Here is a 20,275-nt window from a genome sequence, read left to right as displayed (position 1 = left end):
AGGTGAGGGAGAGCCCACTTTTACCAGCTAGCAGGGATAGTGAGGCCGTGTCTACCTTAGGCTATGCAGCAAAATGTGATTTACAGAGGCCCAAAGCCAGCCTGGGAGGCACCACAGCTAAAGGGGGATGATTCTTTCCTTACAACAAGATATTCTGCTTCTCTGTAGCACAATCAAAGGTATTTTTACATTCATATGTACAAAAATGTGTCTGCCCACAAGGAAGGAAAACTATTTGAGGGTTTTATGCTGAAGACCAGCATAAAGCTGCAGTCCTCTTTCAGGTTAGAATTAAAAAGATATATATATTTATACCCCCTTGTCATAAGGATCAATAACCCCATGGGCCAGGTGAGGCTGGAGCTGAGGGGTTTCCATTGCCAGGATCCCCTCCCCTGCCAACAACCTTTAGTTTCTGAGAAGGAGAATCTGTCATCCACTCAGGGACTGGTTATTGCAGACCACCACACTCAGAGTGCAAAGCTGTTACAGAAGAGAATCAACACCTTCCCCCCAAAATACCTGACTGCCCAAACCAACCAGGGCCTGGAGCACAACCCTCCTCCTTATTCCCACCAGCCATGACTTCAGTTCTGCAAACAACTGACATACTGGATGTTTACCTGAAAATCTTATTTAAAACAAAGATGGGAGAGAAAGACTGTCCAGTTGCTACTATTTCCACACAACAATCTATCAAATGTAGGAGAAGCCTTGGCCCCAATCCTGGGAGCTGTCCCAAACCAACAAACACTTAACACCTCACCAAGAGCAGGAATCCGTGGAAAGAAGGGCCATGTGGAATGAGACTAAGGCAAACTAGGAGATTTCACATTAACATCAAAAAAGGCATATCAAATTTGAGAGAAGAATTCCATTCTAGTTGAAAGACATGACAGACAGATGGAATCAAGTCATATGACAGACCCTGCAATTTCTTTTTCCCTCATCTTAATACATCCCCTTTTCAACAGAGAAAAAATTATCCTCTGCCAAACAAGTGTCAGATAAACTTCAAAAAGAGAGATAAAAATCTAAGCATTTTAATTCTTTATGCTATGCAATCATGAGATTTAGTTTGTATTTACTTGCTGCTTCTTATGGAGAGTAACTGTTTCACAGTAATTTTTGAGATGGGGGCAGAGGGAAAGAAGAGAGAGAAATACACTCAGATTTCAAAGTGACAAAATATTTTTGTACAAAATTTGTAAGATGATATCAATTTCATGTGATTTACTGCTCTAAATTGCAAGACAGAGGCCTTATAATAAAAATACTGATAAACACAACACAAAATCCAAATTATCTAAAGGACCGAAAAACCCAACCCCACACATAGATGACATTCTCTGAATTCTCTGCCCTTTCCTGGGAGCTGTTACACCCAAACCATCACTCAGACCAGAGGCTGTTCCCTCCTGCAAACACCAGCCTGGCCTTTGAAACAGCCCGGTGCTAACAGGCCACAGGGCCGCCTCATATCAGGGAATTATAAAATAATGTGCAACTGGGCAGAAAGAAGAAAGCAAAGCCCTCATGAGGATAAAATGAGTCTTCCCTGCTCCACCAAAGCCTTCCATTTCCAAGGCATGCAATAAGCAGCCTGTGCCTAGAACAGGTGTGTCCCCTTAAATACCTCCCGTGTCACACTTGTGTCCCATGGCCGCGGTGCTGGGGATTATATTCGTAGCAGTGCATACCAGCTGGGGCTACCCCGCCGGTGTCCTGTGACTCCTCGCACGGGGGGAGCCGCTCTGGCCGCAGGCACGGCCCCTTTGCCACATGATCCCGGAGACAGACAGACAGACAGGCGGACAGCCAGCGACCCTGCCACCGCTGCTTCCGAGCACTTGTGCTCCAGGGGCCGGCCCAAGCAGGAGCCCTCCTCCAGAGCGGGAAGGGGGCACTGCCGGGAGACAGAGAGCCAGGCTCCGAGTATCCTTTCTTTCCCTCCCCTGCGCTTTTTACCAGCAAATTCTCAACCAATTCATGTCAAATAGACACGCTGAAGACCTCCTTTAAATAAAACAAGATGCACGGCTAACAGAGCAAAGTCCACTCAGCCATTCCCAAGCAGAAAATGCTGACGGGGCACAATGCAGGTATGGCTAAAGCAGGATGGAGGAGGAACAAAGGAGAGCGAGCCTCATACATCTTCAAGTCAGTGCAGAAAGACACCCCTTGGCAATTTCAAGCTAATTCATCACTAACCTTGGAGCATGCTAGCTGCTGGCCTAAGCAGCTGAAAGAGATACTAAGAAAATTTTTATGGCAGCAAACACATTAGTGATGTTTTGTGTCATGAGTAGCACACATAATACAACAGGAAGCTACTTGGTTTTAGCTGTAGCTCTGCATCACAATTCAAAGGAATTCTTCAGCATGAAGATCTGCCCCAATGCCATCCATCATGAAGGGATCTTGCAGTACTGATCAGGGAGCCAGATGTGAGCAGATGTGAGAAGCTGCTGAGCAGCACACGTGGGCTAAGAGGTGGAGCCCTGTAGGGCCCTTCCTAGTCCTCCTTGGAGCTTAAGTGCTTTCATTTTCCAGAGAACAATTCTTGCAACAGCTTTTAGGAGAGAGAGTATGTGAGTAGAAATGAATGGACCAATCTTGGTGAAAAGCCTAACTTACAAGGAATCTCATCACATCCATTAAATATTACACTGTTTAATTAATTCCAATTTCTAGGTTCCAGTACACATCAGGTTTATCTGCTCATCCCTACAGTAACTGACTCCAGGCATCACAGACAGCTGTTGGGGATGAAGGCATTGCCAAGCTAAACGTTCTTCTCAAGTGCTTTTCCTTTCCACCTCTGCTTTATAACCCCTCAAGGACTGGGTGAAACAGAGGGTTCAATGGACCCAGCTCATCAGTCCAGTGCAAGCTGGAAGCAAAGGGAAATTCTGACATACTTTACATCGCATTCATCTCTTCATCTCACTGGCATTTCTGTTCAAATAAATCTAGAATAAGGGCACTCCATTATAATTCATTCTCAAACATGTGGGCAGGACCTCAAAGCCCCCACAAATCCATCTACCCCTACAAACACCTTCTTATTACTGCCATTACTCAGTTTCAAGAGGCCTCAAGTCCACAGCCATAAAATTCAGCATTAACTGCCAGGTGAACTCTTATTACTTAGCCAACTATTTATTATGCTGGCTTCTTCACTACCAGGCAAACATCAGCTGCAAATGCCACCCCATGTTCTCAGACACCAGGACTTTAAATTCTGAACTGCCTCCCATTACCAAAATTTAGCATCTTTATGTTTTCTTTATTCTTTGCCAGCCACAGTGTTAGGGACTTCCTGGCCAGTTAGCAGCCAGCCTGTTAAGAGCTCTGAACTTCACACATTTGTCAGGAAATCTTAGAATACAGACTGTCCTGTACTTCTCAAGCAACTTGAAACCAAGTTAACAGAGCAGGTCTGGGTCCCCAAACAGACAAATGGAGGCCCAGCTGTATTTCATAACTGTGCCACATAGAAAATGTGCACTTCCAGGAACCTTGACACTTGGTGACACACCTAATGCAGAAATGATTACTTAAGAACCCATATTTAAAATCCCCACATTTAGTACAGGAGTGCAATCATTCACTTCATTTTTCCACAAACAAGAATTTTTCAGACTTTGGGAAAACCAGACCTTCTTGTGAGCAACCCTCTGCATAGCCAGGGCTGTGTGTTCCCATAGAGAAAGTCTGAATTTCTAGGTGAGACCAAAACAAAACAACTCCTTTAGTGGGAGTAGCTGAGAACAGAGCTGTCCACGTGCCTCTGTACAGGCCTCCATCCAAATTACCAACTCCCACTCCTGTCAGTACTTGCAAGCCTTTAATCCAAGTGAGGTTCTTCACCAACCTCCAGCTATTTCATGACGTGCCTGTCTTGGGGCATAAAATCCTAGAGAGTGTCCCCATAAATCAAGCACATTTGTTATATAATTGAAAAGGTTTTAAAGGAGAAAATGGAAAAAATCCTACTGTTATTAAGAAGAAAATTAATGATCTAGAGCACAGCAGTGATTAGCCAGATAGCTATTCTGTTTTATTGAACAACCAGACTCATAATTAAGGTGTTTTTTTCTTAAAATAATATATAAATAAACTACTGGAAAGTTTTACACAACTTTAACTGGTGGAATTTCAGAGTTCAAATAAATTGCAAGCTATTTCACTGTTGGACTCTCTGTCTCTAAGGCCATAATTAATTTTAATGTTCAAATTTGTAGTGAAAGGACACGTGACCAGTAATAAAATAGGAAAAAACCTCTTTAGGGCTCTCTTGCAGTTTGTATTAACAATACAGAATACAGGAAAATAGGAGGCCAGGTGCACTTATGTTCAAAGATATCTTCGGCCTTACATACTTTGAGAAGTATTTAAAATACAAAAAATTCAAAATTCCCTTGCCTCCATTTGGGGGGAGGGTAATGGAGATGAGAGAGAGGAAGGGGAGGGGGAAAAAGAGATCAGCTGTTCCACTGGAGACTTCAAATATGAGCACATAGAGGGAGCTTCCTTTATCTGTGTATCAAACCACTGCAAATACAGAACAGCCAGGGCAATGCCAGCAGCTAAATGTGCTTTTACTTATTTATTTATTCAGAGAGCATTCAGTGGTAGAGGAGACTGGATTTAAATACAAGTAATTGAAAGCTACCAATTTTAGTCTTGGTTTACATTTACACTCTAGGTCATGAAGGATGATCAGTGGCTGGTAACTACTAAGCCATATTGATTTAAAACCAAATATAATCTGCTCTCAATTTGGTCTTATTTTCTGCTAACCAGAGCTGCACTGTCTCCAGCTGAAACATTTATTCCATTTCACAGGTATTTATGCAGCTGATATTTTTCTTCTTCTTATAATTTGAATAAACAGCCAATGACTTTCATTAGACATTTTCTCATTTGAATCATAATGCTTGAAAATTCAAAAAGTCACGATCCATTGAGAATTTTTTACTTCATTCTTATATCTACCATACTAAGTACTTAAGTCCAAACATGTTGAACATTTAAAACAAACTCTTTCAAAAAGAAAAGTAAGCTGTAGCTAATGATTTAAAACTGAATTCACATTGCCTTGTCCTTCAAAATCTAGAGCTACCAGATGTTGGCCTCCCATTAGATCTAGTTCTTACTCACCAGCTTAGAAAAGGAGAACAAGCATCCTGAATTTCTTAAGCTTTCCCTGTTTTCTCAACTGAAATATTACTGATTTTGTTTTTTAATCTGCAAAAACAGCCTAAAGGTTGCCTTGCAAAGGCAGCTTCATCAGCCAGAATAATCTCTTGCTCCTCATGTACAGGGACAGACTTTCTGCAATTGAGCATTCTGTCTTTCCTTAAACCTTTGGCAGAACACAAGCAGTGCCTAAATAAAGACAGATCCAAGCTCATTAAGATCTGTGAAAATTGCTTAAGGCAGCCATTGTAATTTCAAGTTTCTCTTCCTAGTTATTAAAGAGATTGTTCAATTCAGTAGCTCTTAGTTGTTACATCTACAATGGATTTGACTTTTGTGCAATACCCCACAAACTGCCATCAAAGACCACTAAAACCAACAAAAGCAAGAGATGATGCATCCATTTCCTACCATACGCATTCTGCTTCACTTTTCTTGGCTTGTGTACTGAGAGGCTGTGATTGCTTCTGTCCACATTTTGGTTAGCAATTTATATTAGAGAAAAATCTAAATACACATGCCAAAAGAACAAGATAAACCTTAATTTGCTACCAGAAAGATGGCAGAGAAACACAAGAGAGACCTTCACCTGATCATACACAATGTTACGTGCAAAGTCCAGAAGAAACACGTTTTCATGAAACCTTCCCATGCTACTTTCAAATTCATTTTTGCCTTCATAATCCATTGTATTTCTCAAACCACTTCTGCACTAAGTTCCTTATTTGTTTATTCCTTCCCACAATAGCATTTCCATTTATGAAATTCACACTTTAATTGTTTGCACTGACCTGTCAAGCTAAGGAAACCTGAAATGAAATCTTTCCTTTTGCCAGCTCTGTGGTGGAGGATGCTGTTCAAGCTCACCCATGGCCACATGCTCATCATCCACTAATCTGGCTGAGGTGATAAAGCAGGAAAGATAGCACTGTACTGGACACAGTGCCCTGGTCCTACATCATGCTGGACCTCTGTCATGTGTGCAGCTTGGACACTGAGACAATCTCCCTGCATAATTCACCAGCACTGCTGCTTTCAAGTTGTGCCTAGAGAGAGCAGATGCACAGAATGCATCCTTCTGTTCTTACAGATTTTTGACAAAAGAAAGTCTGGATGCACTGAAGGAATAAAACAAAAAAACCTTCTTTGCTCCTTACTATAAACAGTGATTTTGCTGGTGGGGAGGGGGAATAAAACTGCACATCCCTTCTTTAAAAGAAAGATGACTTGTACCTTTGAAAGAGTCTAATAAGAACAGTATTTCCCTTCCCTAATGAAGTTCCTTGTCCAGTATTAAAGGAAAGTAGTCTTTCAGTAGCATTTCAGCCACCTCAAAAGGTTATTTAAAAAATAACATAAGGTTGTAATGTTTAAACAAGCTTTTCCACCAATTACTTAATAGCATCCAGAGGCTTCAAGTAAGAAACAGGACCCTTCATACCAAGCAATTTATAGTAGCAACACACAGAGTGAGGCAGAGGACTTGAAGGGAAGGAAAATGCTGGGGGCAAGGAGAGAGGGGAGGTAAAAACCTCAAGTAAGATTACCAAGTATATCCAAAATCTAAAAACTGGAATAAAAGCCAATGCCCTGCACCAAAGCCCTCTGGAAACACAAATATTAAAAAAAAAGAAAAAAAAAAGAAAAAAACAAAGGTAATTTCTTCCTTGTTCACCCCATCAGATCAGACCCAGAGACCCAGCAGCCCACTCTGGAGAGATCCTGCCCTTTGCCACCCCTCTGGTAGCCTTGTGCCCTGGAGTACTCCAGTGTGGCAGGCAATGCCAGCTGACAGGTACAAACTCATCTGCCCCAGGACTGCCTGGCACGTGAACCCACAAGGCTCTGTGAGCTGGAAGAGAAATCTCCCAAGAGAAGAAAGGAACCCTTGCTATTCTGCCTAGAAAAGGCTCCTGCAGAGAGCAGAGCCGTGCTGGGAGGGGCAGCGCTGCCGCCGCTCTCCCTCCTCCTGGGGCAGGGCAATGCCACGCTGCAGTGAGCTCAGCCCCAGCTCCTCGTGGAAGCATTCCAAGCTACTCAGCCTCTGACAGCTCTCCAACTGCTCTTCCACGCGGTGTTGCTTTACATTACATTGCTTTCCCTGCCAGGAGGCACTGCTGTATTACAGTACAGTCATCTAGCAAAATGTAAAACTGATTCTTTCACCTCCCAAATATCAAACGACTGCTGCTGCTGCACTCACGGCTACAAGCCCTCCTCTGTGTTACACCTTCCTGCTTTGGTGCACATACAAGGGATTTTAGTACCTTCTCTTCAGCCTCCTTCCCAACTTTCTGCTTCCTCCCAGTCCTTTCTGTGGAGGGCAGCCATCCTCAGCTTCCAACCCAAGGTGTCACTGCTAGGCCCAAGTCATTAGGTGCATTTTCAGTGACTGTAGCACCGAAAGGAGAAAGTGTGAATAGTAACTGGAAACATTGTAGTTACTTACACTTCATTAACAAGCTCAGCTTCCTGTCAACTCAAAATTTTTAAAAAGATGCCTGCTACAAAGGCATTTTATAACACATATACCTTTTTAGGCATTTGACTCCCAATGCTCTTCATTTCAGTGTGCTTTACATTACCTGTGGGCTGCACGGCAAAACTAGCTCCCTGCACTGCAGGGTAGCTGGTTTCCTTTCCAGTTTTCACCTATAAAAATAGCCAAGTTATAAGAGCAAAGGTCTATCTCTCTCTATTCTTCAGCAGTAGCCAGAATAGGGCCAAAAAGAAAAAAAAAAAGGTGAGGGATGGCAGAGAGGGAGGAAAAGTAATGGCATAGAATACAGGCAGTCTTTTTCCTTCTTACACCCTGTGCAATTGTTAAAGATCTCCTGATCCAGAGGTTGCATCCAGGCCATCACTTTTAATAAGAACTTATCTGTCCTTCATCGATTTTTCAATCTGTTTAGACTTCTGCTATCCATAACACCCTGTGGCAATGAGTTTCACGTGGTAACTGCTGCTTGACAGAGTGCCTCCTCTTTGCCTGCTTTGAATCAATTTAGCAAACACAGGAACTGTGAAGGATCACTCCCTACTCCCTTTGCCATTCATGACAATACAATGCATCTGCAGTTTCTGTAATAAGCCATTTCTTCTCTATGGCAAAGAGAAATCAGAGGGGCTGACATTTTTCTCTGGACCTTCCCCAGCCCTCCACCACCTTTGAAGGTGGTGATTAGAACTGCACAGTGCCTAAGACACGGGCACACCACGGATTCACCCAGCAGCACATTGATGGTTTCTGTTTGGTTTACCAGCTTGGGTAAACATCCAGAGTTTGTTGTTTCTTCAGGGAGTACAGCATTTCCTCCCAGCTGCCCATTCGTCTCTCTGCAAGCCTTTTCTGGGGACTCACTTCAGAGTGCTCTTAAGTAATCTGCTGAGGTAACAGGAGACATTTTTCTTCTCCCAACAACTGCTGCCAAAATTCTGTCAAATTTTTTATCCAATTCAAGTCAGTCAAAATCTCAGCTTTCAAATCCCTGCCATTTTTCAAAGTCTTCCCAAAAACACAGCAGTTTGCAGTCACTCGAAGCTCATGGCTACTTTCTATCACTTGTACACCCAGCAAGAAGGTCCCCAAAGCAGAGAAGCAGCAAGGACGTGGTTCTCTCCAGCAAACAGGGGGAGCATTGTTGCATTTAAGTCTATACTGACAAAGCAAGGAAACTTTCTCAGTCTTGTCCCAGCCAATATCCCAGACCTAAGAAGTTTCCCAGGAGGCCCCAACAGTGACTGTCCTGAGGGATCAGTCAGACTTGGCAGTGCAATGCACAAATCACTACCCTGCCTCATGAGCCCCTGCTAATCCCAAAAGATGTGCTTCACCAAACAGTGCTGCTCCATATAATTGCTTGGCTTATCTCCCCTCTCTTAGCTGAGCTACCATGGTTCCTAAAGGCCTTAAAATTAATGACAGCTATGCTTGCAGATTTAACCTCCTTTACCTGTGCAGTGCTGTGTGCATCATTTGTTCACACAGCATTGCCATACACAGGCCTCAGCTGCGGTTTCTCTGTGCTTCTTATAAACAGCTCAAGTGCTGCTGAATTAGCAAACACTGGGAGGAAACATCAGAGCAGTTTGTTTGACCACAGTTTCAGAATTTCTGGCAGGCAGTTGCAACACATCAGGAGAAAAATAACAAAAAACAAAGTTATAAACTGAAATACTGAATCTCAGCATACCCGACCAGAAAACAGAGCAGGTAATTTGAGCAAACAGACTCTTATGAACACACAGTTAACAAAAGTAGCTCAAGATACATTAACAAAATAATAGCAACAGACATATTTTACTTCCACAGTTACAAACCTCTGCATTTGAATGAGGTAACTATACAAATAACAACCTTTGTACATTGAAATATCTACAACTACCCACGAGTATAAGACAGTGTGCAAAAGCTGGGGGAATAAACTAGTCCAGTTCAACATTTTGAAACATTCCTTTTGGTTATCTCATTTACTGAATATTTTGCACATGGTGCCTGCAAAAATACACTGGGTGTGTTAAGATCTGTGAAGAAGAATCTCTTTCCTTCAGTTTCCTAAGGAAACTATGAGGGATAGAGCATCCTTTTACTCAATAGGATGAGAAATTGCACCAAATCCCTTGTTGGAGTTCTGACATAAAGGCAATTCAGAAAGTCAGCCAGAGACCTGCCCACACCCATCACCATGACTTTCCAAGACTGGAATGAGAAAAAGTTGTGTTTAAGTTTCACACTCAGCTTCAAATGTCAGTCATCTTTATTTTCTCCTTGGAAATATATGCACAATGTACACACACATTTATACACACATGTACAGCTCTTTTCTAATATTTCTTCTGAATTCCCTACTCTGACCCTTCTTGTGGTGCTGAATCTGAGAGATAGTTCCCCAGTTAATGAACCCCCTGTATTATGAAATGCTGCCATCCCATGAGGGATCAGAACCAGCCTGAGAACACAACAGCCTGCTCACAGCAAGCAGAAAAGTTATCACTGTAAAGCAGTGTGCAAAGAATGCCTTAAACACTATGACAAGAAAGTGGCAGTCTTTTCAGAGCTATAACGAGCAGGGAAAAAAGATTGAGTCACTTGAGTCACAGAGCCAGTTCTTTGCTGTTCTCCAGAAAGGAGTGCACAAACAGGTGAGGAAGGAGATCATATCTCCTGCCTTATACCTGGACACCTGTCGAGGCTTTGAGCTACAAAAAGTCAGCATGCATGTTTGTTCACATCTCCTTTCTTTGGTAACCAACTGAGAAGCTGCATTCTTCTCAGCATGCAAGTATCCAGCTCCAGTTGAACTTGTTTCATAGAATATCTGACTGAGAAGAATGAGGGAATGAGGATGCCCTCCTTGAGATAAATGTTCTGGCCTCTTCTGGGCATAACTCTCCCAGCAGGAATTGACAACTGATAATGTTATCACAGAAACTGCATTTAAGCTCAGTTCTGTTAAAAAGTTCTTCTCCTAGTTGAAACTAAAGGCTCTCTGTTCACCTGGTATCTTCCACATTTATCCTGCCATTGCTCCAGAAGCAGAACTACAAGTAGTGAGGAAAAGTCACCCATAGTAAGGGAATGGACTCTACTTCTAACCCTCAGAAAAGGGACAATGGATGAATTGACTTTGCAATTTGAGAAGGGTACTTCTTATCATCTAGGACATTTGCATGGAACAGCTTCTCCAGCTCTTGGTTTAATGAATAAAGGAATCAAATCTCTCAAAACATGTTGTAAATAACCACACAGATTTGCCATCTGAAACAGCTATACATGGCTCTCTTTCCATATCCACCATTTACAAATAAAGATTTTTCAAGTGATCAGCTGGGAAAGCTGAAGTGGGCAGAGCTCAATGTGCAGCCAAACTGAATCATCAAGGAAAAATTTGGACAACAATGTTGAAAGTCTTGGAGACAGTTTGCAGTGGCTTCACTATGTTCAGTTTTTCCTTAAACAAATGCTTTTCTAGCAAGCTGGTAATTTTCCTATTGTATCAAATTCCTTGATACATACTTGGGAGAAAATTTAGTTGATCCATGAACATTTGCATGGCTTATTTTAGCTGTGAAAAATTCAAGTGAAGAGATGAAGAAACTTGCCCAAAGTGAACCTGGCAATTGCAGAGCTCATGAGGGACGCCCATCCTCACTGCCCTATCTCCTTGCCATTCTGCAGCTACAGGAAAGCACAGGCAAGAGGCCCTCAGCTGAAGGACAGTGGTGGAGTGATCTGGCTTCAACCACCTGAGCTCAAGCTGCTGCTCCCAGCCAGCAGCAGAATCATCACATCCATCCTTTCCCAGGGAGCCCAGAGCTGCCCAGCAGGCCCTGGGAGAGCTACACCCCGGGATCTATCCACGGGCTTAGGCAGAAAGCAGTATCCAAGGTACCTATCATGGTAACATCTAAATGCAAGTATCAGAGCACTTTACAGACAAAAAGGGCTTTCCCCCAGGCTGTTTAAAATTTGCATGTTCCTGTGTAGCACTGAAGACAGCAGCAATGGTGATTCATTAAGATAATGATTTAAGTAGGAGGCTTAAGAAAGTCAGGGTGGATTAACATCCAGAGGGCTGCACTGGAGCTTCTCCACTCCAGGCTGCCACCTTCCCTTTTAAGGGAATGGAGGAATTCCAAAAGTCAAGAGAACTATGAATTAACAGCAGCTATATCACAACTACAATGTACTGAAGCACAAGAGCACTACCTCTGCTCCAGCCCATCCTCCTTGGGAAGGACAAGCACAACATTTTATGCTGCAGGAAAATTTTCATGGCATTTTAAATTATTGGCAATTATAAATTACTGGATTTCCCTTACCTTGATTAATTTGTTAGTGTAGGTTCTCCTCAAAAGAAAGGGGTTGTGGGAATTTCTTTTAAACCAATTTTCTATCCACCTTAAAAACAATACACATTTTCTTCCAACCAGTTGTCTTTCCCCACTATTGAATAATCAGATGAGTTTGATAAATTGATTGCTCCCACATAATGATGTAAATATACACATTGGGAAAAAGCACACAAGTCCTTTCCACACCCCAACTTTTAATCAAATTGTGATCAGTTACGGGTTGAGACGCGCGTTCTGTCCGTAGCACCAGGCTAAGGCTCAGACAGCAACAGGCACCTCAGACTTCATCCCTGCTAAGACAGAGGCCTTTGTACCATGATTTTCATATTCACTTTCAGTTGCCTTTTAGAGAGATGTACAGACAACCAGCCAGGCTATTCTGCTGCTCACTCAGAATGGCTGCACAGGGCAGCCGGTGTGCATTGCCCACTCACCGCTAGCTGAGCTTGCTCTGAACGTCTTCTAGGCACTCTATCCCATGCTGATTCAGAACAGAATAGCTCCCTGGAATGCAATTACAGAAACAGTGAGGGTTTGTCTTAAAAAGGGATTATTCCAGAACAGCTATTCCTCATTAACTATTCCAAATGGCCTCTTCATTAGGATGATGAAGTTCACTGAGAATAGCTCCTCCATTCAATTTGTAACTTACCTTAGTCTCAATCAATGATCCTATTTAGATGAGCCCTTGGTGCAGCACCACACACCCCTAACACTGGCTTCACCAACAGAAACAGACTCACAGCTGCAATCAAAGTAGAGCTGCTGCATGGGCACATCTCAGCTGAGTTTGTTTTAAGTTGGGCAGATAACAGGATCAGGAAATACATTTAAAAAAATAGTTGTTTCAATTACAGATCTCATCAGTACTGCCTGTGACATTTTGTACTTTACTAGTCTTAGCATCTGCTTTGTTCAAACTTGGTTTATTCCTTAGATATAGGGAGACCTTAACAGCAGGGAAATTTTGAGTTCTGGAACTTCTTTGTTTATTAAGTTCTTAGCTTGCAAGATTTCTCATCCAAAAGAGCTGAGAAAGTACCTGGCACATCTTCGATGCTTATTGAATACATTAAATAAATCAAACGTTTTATGATAAAATTCCACTCCCCCACACCAAACAGATGTAAGCGCAAGTCAAGGAGTCTTGAAAAATTGCACTAAAATTGATTTTGCTCCAGTTTTCCCCAAAGGAAAGAATTTGAGTATGGGTTGAGACAAAAATACGGAAAATTTAAGCTATCATGAACAACTGAAAAGAGAAATGGAGAAAAGACAGAAGCCAAAACTAAACTTCATATTCAGCATGCATAATTTATATTCTCTTCAGTGTTCTACATGAGAGGCATTCCTGGACTCACATGTAAAGTGGGAGTCTTTTTTCTTGGGCACACCATACTTCTAGAGAAAAATGCAAGATACCTTAATGCTGGTGTCTCCTGCCTACCCAGAGGAAATCACAAACCACAGAGATCCTGAGAGGATGGAAAAGACAGGACACAGCACAGCTGAGGATGTCAGTACCAAAGGGATCCTGTGTCAAAAAATAGGTGATCCAGTCTGCCATAAGCATAAGTTGATCACAGTATCAATATTTCAGCCTTCTTGTGCATACAGGCAATCTTAGTCCATGTGTGCAAAACCAGCACAGTACATAATATTTTATAAGCAGCTTTTATGGGTTCTTTTCCCCATAGGAGAGAAAGTTAAGAGAGACATGATAGAAAGGGGTAAGGGCAAATATAAATATTTGCAAATCAAACCAGGGGAAAAAAAAAGCTGAAAGAAACTGAAACCACTTCCAGTCTCTCCCTCCAATAAATTCCACACTCTCATGGTCTCTGGCACCACTTCACAGTAACCCCAAAAGATATTCACCTGCTCCCACAGCACTAAGAAACAAACAGTGAGACATGAACAAAGAAGCTCCCACCTAGGATGACCAATGTAATCCCCTGAGAGCATATTTTGAGGGGAAAACCTTACCATGAAAGCAGAAGAAAAACAAACACACACATGCACACACAGAGCTCCACTGCTGTGCACCATTAGCATCCTCCTCACTTTCTATACACATCCAGTATCAGGAGATTTATATTCAGGCCAAAAGCTCATGCTGGCAGGAGAGGAAAGTAGTTTGGAGAAGAGAGGGGAAGGGGAAAAAAAGCCTACAGTTTCTTGGCTAGTGATCAGCAGGCTGGATGCATTCTGTGGAACTAGGCCAAAGCACTGGTTATTATATTCAAGAGAACATCTGAATCGCAGCTCAAGGGAGCCGAGTCTGCGGCTCTCATTTATGCTGTATATCAATTGAATATCAAACCACATTTTCCGCCTTCTGAATAATAAAGCTTAATAGTTTGGGACTCCCATATGGTCTATTGTTAAAATATTTCCAAACACTGGCTGCTGTTTTATTTCTGAAGGAAAGATTCCTCTTTCCTCTTTAAGCTTTACTTGTTTAAAAGATGCTTGTAGCAAAAGCTAAATATATTTAATCTTTTAAATATTTCCAGAGTTTGAACTAGGGCTAAAAAATGAGGGGATAAGGAAAATACATTTTGAAACTAGCTTTTTTCTTTTTAATGTCACATGCAAATGTTTGTTCCAGGCAGAAGCAGCTGGTGCCACCAGGCTCTGCTGTTCAGAACAGGGGGTGCAGAAGCTTTCAGAAGCCATGAGTTGCTCTAACAAAGGAGGGACCACACAGACTCAAGCCATTCACAAAAGGACCCAGGCCGATTATTTGACTATTACTTACAGGGAAGCTTGGCCAGTAACGTAGGCAATAAATACTGGAGAAACCTGTTCTGTGCATAACCCAGGTTTGTCTTTTCACAAGTCCTGCTCTCTAATTAGCTACTCATTCCTCGAGGGCACTGCTGATGGATGGAGTGTATCAATTTGGTTTACTTTTAAAAGTCAAAAAACTTGCTAAATAATAAATACTCTGCAGTGTTAGGAGCAGTCACTAGTGCTCCTTCCTAGTCCCACCAGAGAAGGGTATTCCTGCTTTCTGCTTTGCAGAAGAAGACTCAGGGGCAGAGAGTCTGCAGTGCCCTGCTCAGAGCTGGGATGAGAACTCAGCAGTGCTCAGCTTTTGATCCTGCACTCACCCCTGCTCCATGTGCACAGAGGGACCCAACTGCTCTGCAAGCAGAAGTGAAACCCTGCAGCACTGCCTGTGCACTGCTGTGACCCCCCAGCCCCTGGGCTCTCCAAGGAGCTCCTCCTGTGCTCTGGGACAGGAGCTCTGCGAGTGGCACCTTCCCCACACCTGCTGGACACTCAGCCAAGCACAGGGTGCTGAGCCAGGCAGTGTGATAGCACAGGACAGAGCTGTTCTACAGCCCAGGGAGCCAAGCAGAAACTTCTGCTCCCTCCTCCTTATCTTTTGTTCTAGCCCTCAGTGCTGTTTCTCATTCCTGTCTCCTACTTCCCTCCTTCTGCCGTGTGTTCCCCTCCCCTCCATGGCCGATCTGCCCCTCCATGGCCTGCTCTGCTCCACTGTACAGGGCTTCAGTCAGCTGTCCCAACCCTGAAACTGGTTGCTCTTACTCACCAGCTGCCTCCTCCCCAGAAAGGAAGAAATTCCAGTATTTCTGCATTTACTCTCATCCCAATTCGGGCAGAAAAACTGAAATTAGAGACTATGCAGAATGGAAGTTCACAAGTTTAAAAAGAAAGAAACAAAAAAAGGAAACCTATTTATGAACACCAGTGCATTTTGTGTCATTTGAAATGGAATATTTTACATTACTGAAACCAAAGTTAGTTCATTTTGGTTTGGTGACCTGACCTGAGAAATTTTGTTCTGAGTCAGTGCAATGTTGAGCTGCCCTTCTTCCCACAGTGCTGCACCGCCCCAGTCACTGCAGCTTGGCAGCCCTGGCCCCACTTCTGGGCGAGACTCCCGTGCTGGAAGGGAGTTCCCAAAGCACACACTGAGGTCTCCTGTGGCACAGCACGGCCCCTGGGAGACCTGTGCTGCCATATGGCAAGGCAGGGCCCTTGGAGCCCAGCAGAACAGGTACTTCAGTCAACAGCTCTCTCAGCAGTCAGGGATGACCTGAAATCCAGGGCAATGTTCTGAACCAATCCCAAGTGAAGGCTTTTAGATCAGTTAGAGAAAAGCAAAACAAAGATGTATTCCCATTCAGGCAGCACAGACAGGTCAATGCAACATTCCTGATGAAAGCTAGTTTATTAATTTTACAGGTGATCAGAAATCTAGCATTGTGCTTTTCTAGGAGAAAAACAATGTTTCCATTTTAAAGAAACTACACTGTTCCTTGAAAAAGCCACTCCAAGGAAAATTCAGATCAGTCTCCTACCATAGCAGCATTCTTACAAACTGGCTTAAAAATAATACCATGAACAAATCTCACTCCTGCAGAAACTTCCTTAGCAGGGAACTTAAATTACAGCAATATCAGCACCCTTCTGCCTCCTGCACAGCTCCTGGCATGACCTGAGGACTGTAGGATTCAGTTCACCAGCAGAGTTTAACGACTAGTTTAGAGTCTGACAAGTATTGAACCAGGGGGTTTGCAACAGATGTCTGACCAGTCAATACCTTGCTGCTTCCAGCCAAGGCACAGCTTTTATGAGCAGTTGGTAGAAACAACTGCTGGTGGAGCTGCTGAAGGCGCCGAGTTCTGCCCCAAACATTGGGGGTGCCACCAACTCATGCTCAGCAAACAGTTCTTAAAACAAGTGGAGAGGACTCAGAGGGAAGATTAGTATGAATTAGTATGCACAGAAAGCTATCTTAGTAGTTTTCCTGTAGACTCTATAATGCAGCTCTTGCAGTGTGTGTTCTTCCCCCAGGTCTGTGTATCTGAGAGAAGGCAGAGTGTGTGTCTGTGTGGATGGATTTGATTTGCTCTTGAAAAAAAAAAAAGGAGAGACACTTAGCCTGTAGTTTCAGAGCTGGAAACTGCAATAAACCTCTCTTTTTAAACCCCATAACCTTGTGACTGTTTTATAGTTATAAGGAATCATAACCAGAGAAAGATTTAGCCTAACAGTGATCTGCCCTCAAAGACATTAATCTGTCACATCTAATAGAAGGGGAATAAGGAGACAAACTTTTCCTCTAAGCAATTCAAACAGATGGTGTATGGCTATGGTGGGAACTTACTGTAAGTTGCCCCTGTAACAAGGGTAAATTTGGCAATGCTGCACACCCAAAGATGCTATTTACAAGTCAGTGTGAGAAATATCTCTGCATGATTTCCTTGTGTTTAAAAAACCTGAATTCTCTACAACCATATCTCACCGCTTTTGTGGTTGACACATTCAACCAGCTTTCCACCCACTTTTTCAACCCCTTTTTGCCAGCAAGATTGAGTCTCTTGTTTGCAGTTTTTAACTCTTCTCAAAGTAATTTTTTATTTTTGAGGGACCAGCAGAAGATAATTAAGTGCATCATGCCAACATGTTAAAGCCATTTTCTATCAGTATCTCAAATAAAATTTTCTTTGTCTGGGTTTATAGTAGATTCTTTCTTACCCTACAAAGCACACCAAAGTTTTCAGTTTAGTTTCTCTTTCTTTCCTTCTTTGTATCCTCTATAGAAAATAAAAGGTTTATTTTCTCTCCTTCTCTCTTCCCCCACCCCCAACCTCAACCCCCAATTTCTCTTTTCTAGTTTTATCATACAACTTCTCTTCCCTCAGAAGCATGAAGTTGCTCCTCCAGACTCACAGTAAGAAGCATTATTTGATCACCTTGCTCTGGGTTCCTGCCTCTGCTCTAGAGGAGCAACAATTGGCTCCTGGGACACTTTGCTCTGTTTCCTCTCTTGGAAGACAGCCAAGGCTTACTCAAGTCTCTCTTCCTCAGGTCTGCCACTCAGCCCACTAACCTATCCCTATTTTCCACCCACACTGAACAAGACACAAGGTTTCCAAACTTGTCTGGAGAGCTTAGTCCCAAATTCAGCTCGTCCTATAAGGGACCAGACATGAAACCAATTCTAGTGCTTAAGAGTTCCCATGATATCTCAAAGCAGGTGAAGACCATTATGCAACAAGGCTGATAGGGAGCACTGAAAGATACGGGGTAGCAAGAGACCAAATTCACTTGCAGTGGCAGTCCAGGGGAGTATACTGAATTCAAAGGAGCACTAAACTGAGACACTGGTTTTCCAGACTGGTCAGGGGAGGATTGGTCTTAGAGGACCTGAGGGTAATCCCCAGATTACCCTTCCCCACGCTCACGGGGAGCAAATGTCACTTTGCATGGTGAAGCATGCCAGCTCAGGAGCATGCTCTATGTTTCATGTTAATGAGTATTTGTGTGGAACCCAACTTCCTTCCCCTCCCTAATTTTTATATAATTAAGGATCAGAACAAGCATTTTGTTTCAGTCTACAACAGTGACACACAACAGCACTACAGAATAACAGCAAAGGGAGAGAAGTAAGTAAAAAAATGCAGGTGGTAGACACTGCTTTGGCCACTGCGTGAAATGAAGGCTTGAGTGCACATTTTTGCCTGATTGCATAGCTGTTTCTGCTGCCCATCTAATCTGCTTAGAAAACTGGTTTTGAAGGATATGGTTCAGACATACCACTCGCATGGGGAGGGGGGAATGATGAGGGGGAAAAAAAAAAGTGCTGCAGCTGCAAAAGATAAAATAGAGACAACTAATTTTCTCAGAGCTTGCAACACAACCTCTCCCCCTCCTCCACATGCAGTCACTGCACTGGCAGGATAAGCTGGAGATTCTCCAGCGTAAGCAAAGAAGGCACAATGAGGTGAGCAGGCCCTTCTCCAGCCGCTCCCCACAGGCCTGGGGGTACCACAGAGAGCGGAGGCTGACGGCCCCGCTGGCAGGGAGGGGGACATTCCTCTGCCCACTCCTTTCCACTGCAGGCCCATTTTTCAGAGGGACGTGAGAAACACACAGTGCTGGATGTTATGCTGAGACAATAATGAGCGTAAGAGAGCTGCAGACTCCTGCTGTACCAATTGGTGGCTGGGTTCTGAACTCTCATTGTGTGATCCGATTTCTCCTGTCATTCAAGCCATTTTGCAAACTCCAAGCATACGCTCATTTAAGCCATGTGTCCTGAAAGCTAAACAGCTGAAGGGGACAGGGAGAGAGGGGTAGGGAGAGAGGAGAGCCACTGGATTTCTGGTGACAGTGTCTAAAATACACATTTGCACAAGGAAGTCTCACTTTAGATCGTCACTTAGCAAAACAACTCCAGCTGCTGACAGGCAAGAGGTACAGTTTCAAGTGACCATCAGACACAAAATAGGCCAAATAATTTACTGCAGTCTAAAGGGAGTGGGTGTGTGTGCTCTCACAAATGTAACAGAGATAACAAATGGATTACCACTGGGTGACCCAATGTCAAGATTAGCAGCCCCAGTTCTCATTTCAGTTACACCGTAGCAATGACATTACCCAAGATCTAGTAGAAGCGAAACTGAAATCAGAGTCCAACCCAGGATGTCATGGAGGCAGCTGCTTTAGTTTTTTAATGCCTAGAATTTCAACCCAGTTTGCTTTGTTTCAAGAGCCTACACTGCCTCTGGCAGAAGGGGCAGCAGCCTTTGCCAGCTGCCACGTGATCTGCAAGGATGTTTTCTAAATGGAATTTTTTTTTTTTTGACACGGGGTTGGGGGAGAGGAAGTAGGGATTGTTAGTGACAGAGGTAGACAGCAAGACAAGTATTTTGGCATGTTTTGTCCCTTCCCTCAAAGGTATTTTGTCCCTTTATTTCCATTCTATGCCCATACATAGAGTTACCCTCTCCTCTGCACTCTTCTACACATACACCCATGTTTCCTTTGAAAGAGCCAAGAAGGCCAGTTCTGGTCTTTGTGAGGTCTTTGAGGAGACATTGTGTGAGTGGTTGCTCCATCACTGAAGTAAAATACAAGGGGTTTTTACATATATAAAAATATTTTTAAGCTTTCCAAATATTAACTGCCTATGGAAATTAAACATCTGCTAACAATAAACTCCCCAAACAAATGAGAAGATAGTTTCAGTCTGACTGAAATGCTTTCCCTTGCTAATTGCTAAGAATACAATTTTCTTGTCTTTTACAATGGCAATTTCATTAGTTCTCCAATTATCCCAATATTTCAGTCCTTTTTCTTTCCCAACAGAATGAAAAAGGTCTGATTCCCATCTCCAACGCAACTTTCAGAGTCCTGCAAAACCAAGAGAGAAACTGGCAATTATGAGGAGCCA

The 20,275-nt window shown here is 43.1% G+C and overlaps 1 protein-coding gene across 5 annotated transcripts in view; it reads right to left on the bottom strand.

Moving 5' to 3' along the window:
* HIC2 (HIC ZBTB transcriptional repressor 2) overlaps positions 1-20,275 on the bottom strand; it is a 72,011-nt gene that overhangs the window by 19,594 nt on the left and 32,142 nt on the right. For 2 of the 5 annotated variants that reach the window (XM_064727050.1, XM_064727053.1), the window contains exon 2: positions 12,495-12,564. The exons of the other annotated variants lie outside the window; for them this stretch is intronic. The gene's annotated coding sequence lies outside the window, so the exon portion shown is untranslated. The remainder of the gene's footprint in view (positions 1-12,494; positions 12,565-20,275) is intronic. 5 annotated transcript variants of the gene reach the window in all.

Source organism: Zonotrichia leucophrys, chromosome 15 (assembly GCF_028769735.1).
Source record: "Zonotrichia leucophrys gambelii isolate GWCS_2022_RI chromosome 15, RI_Zleu_2.0, whole genome shotgun sequence".
Classification (NCBI taxonomy): domain Eukaryota; kingdom Metazoa; phylum Chordata; class Aves; order Passeriformes; family Passerellidae; genus Zonotrichia; species Zonotrichia leucophrys.
This window is presented reverse-complemented; position numbering and strand designations above follow the sequence as displayed.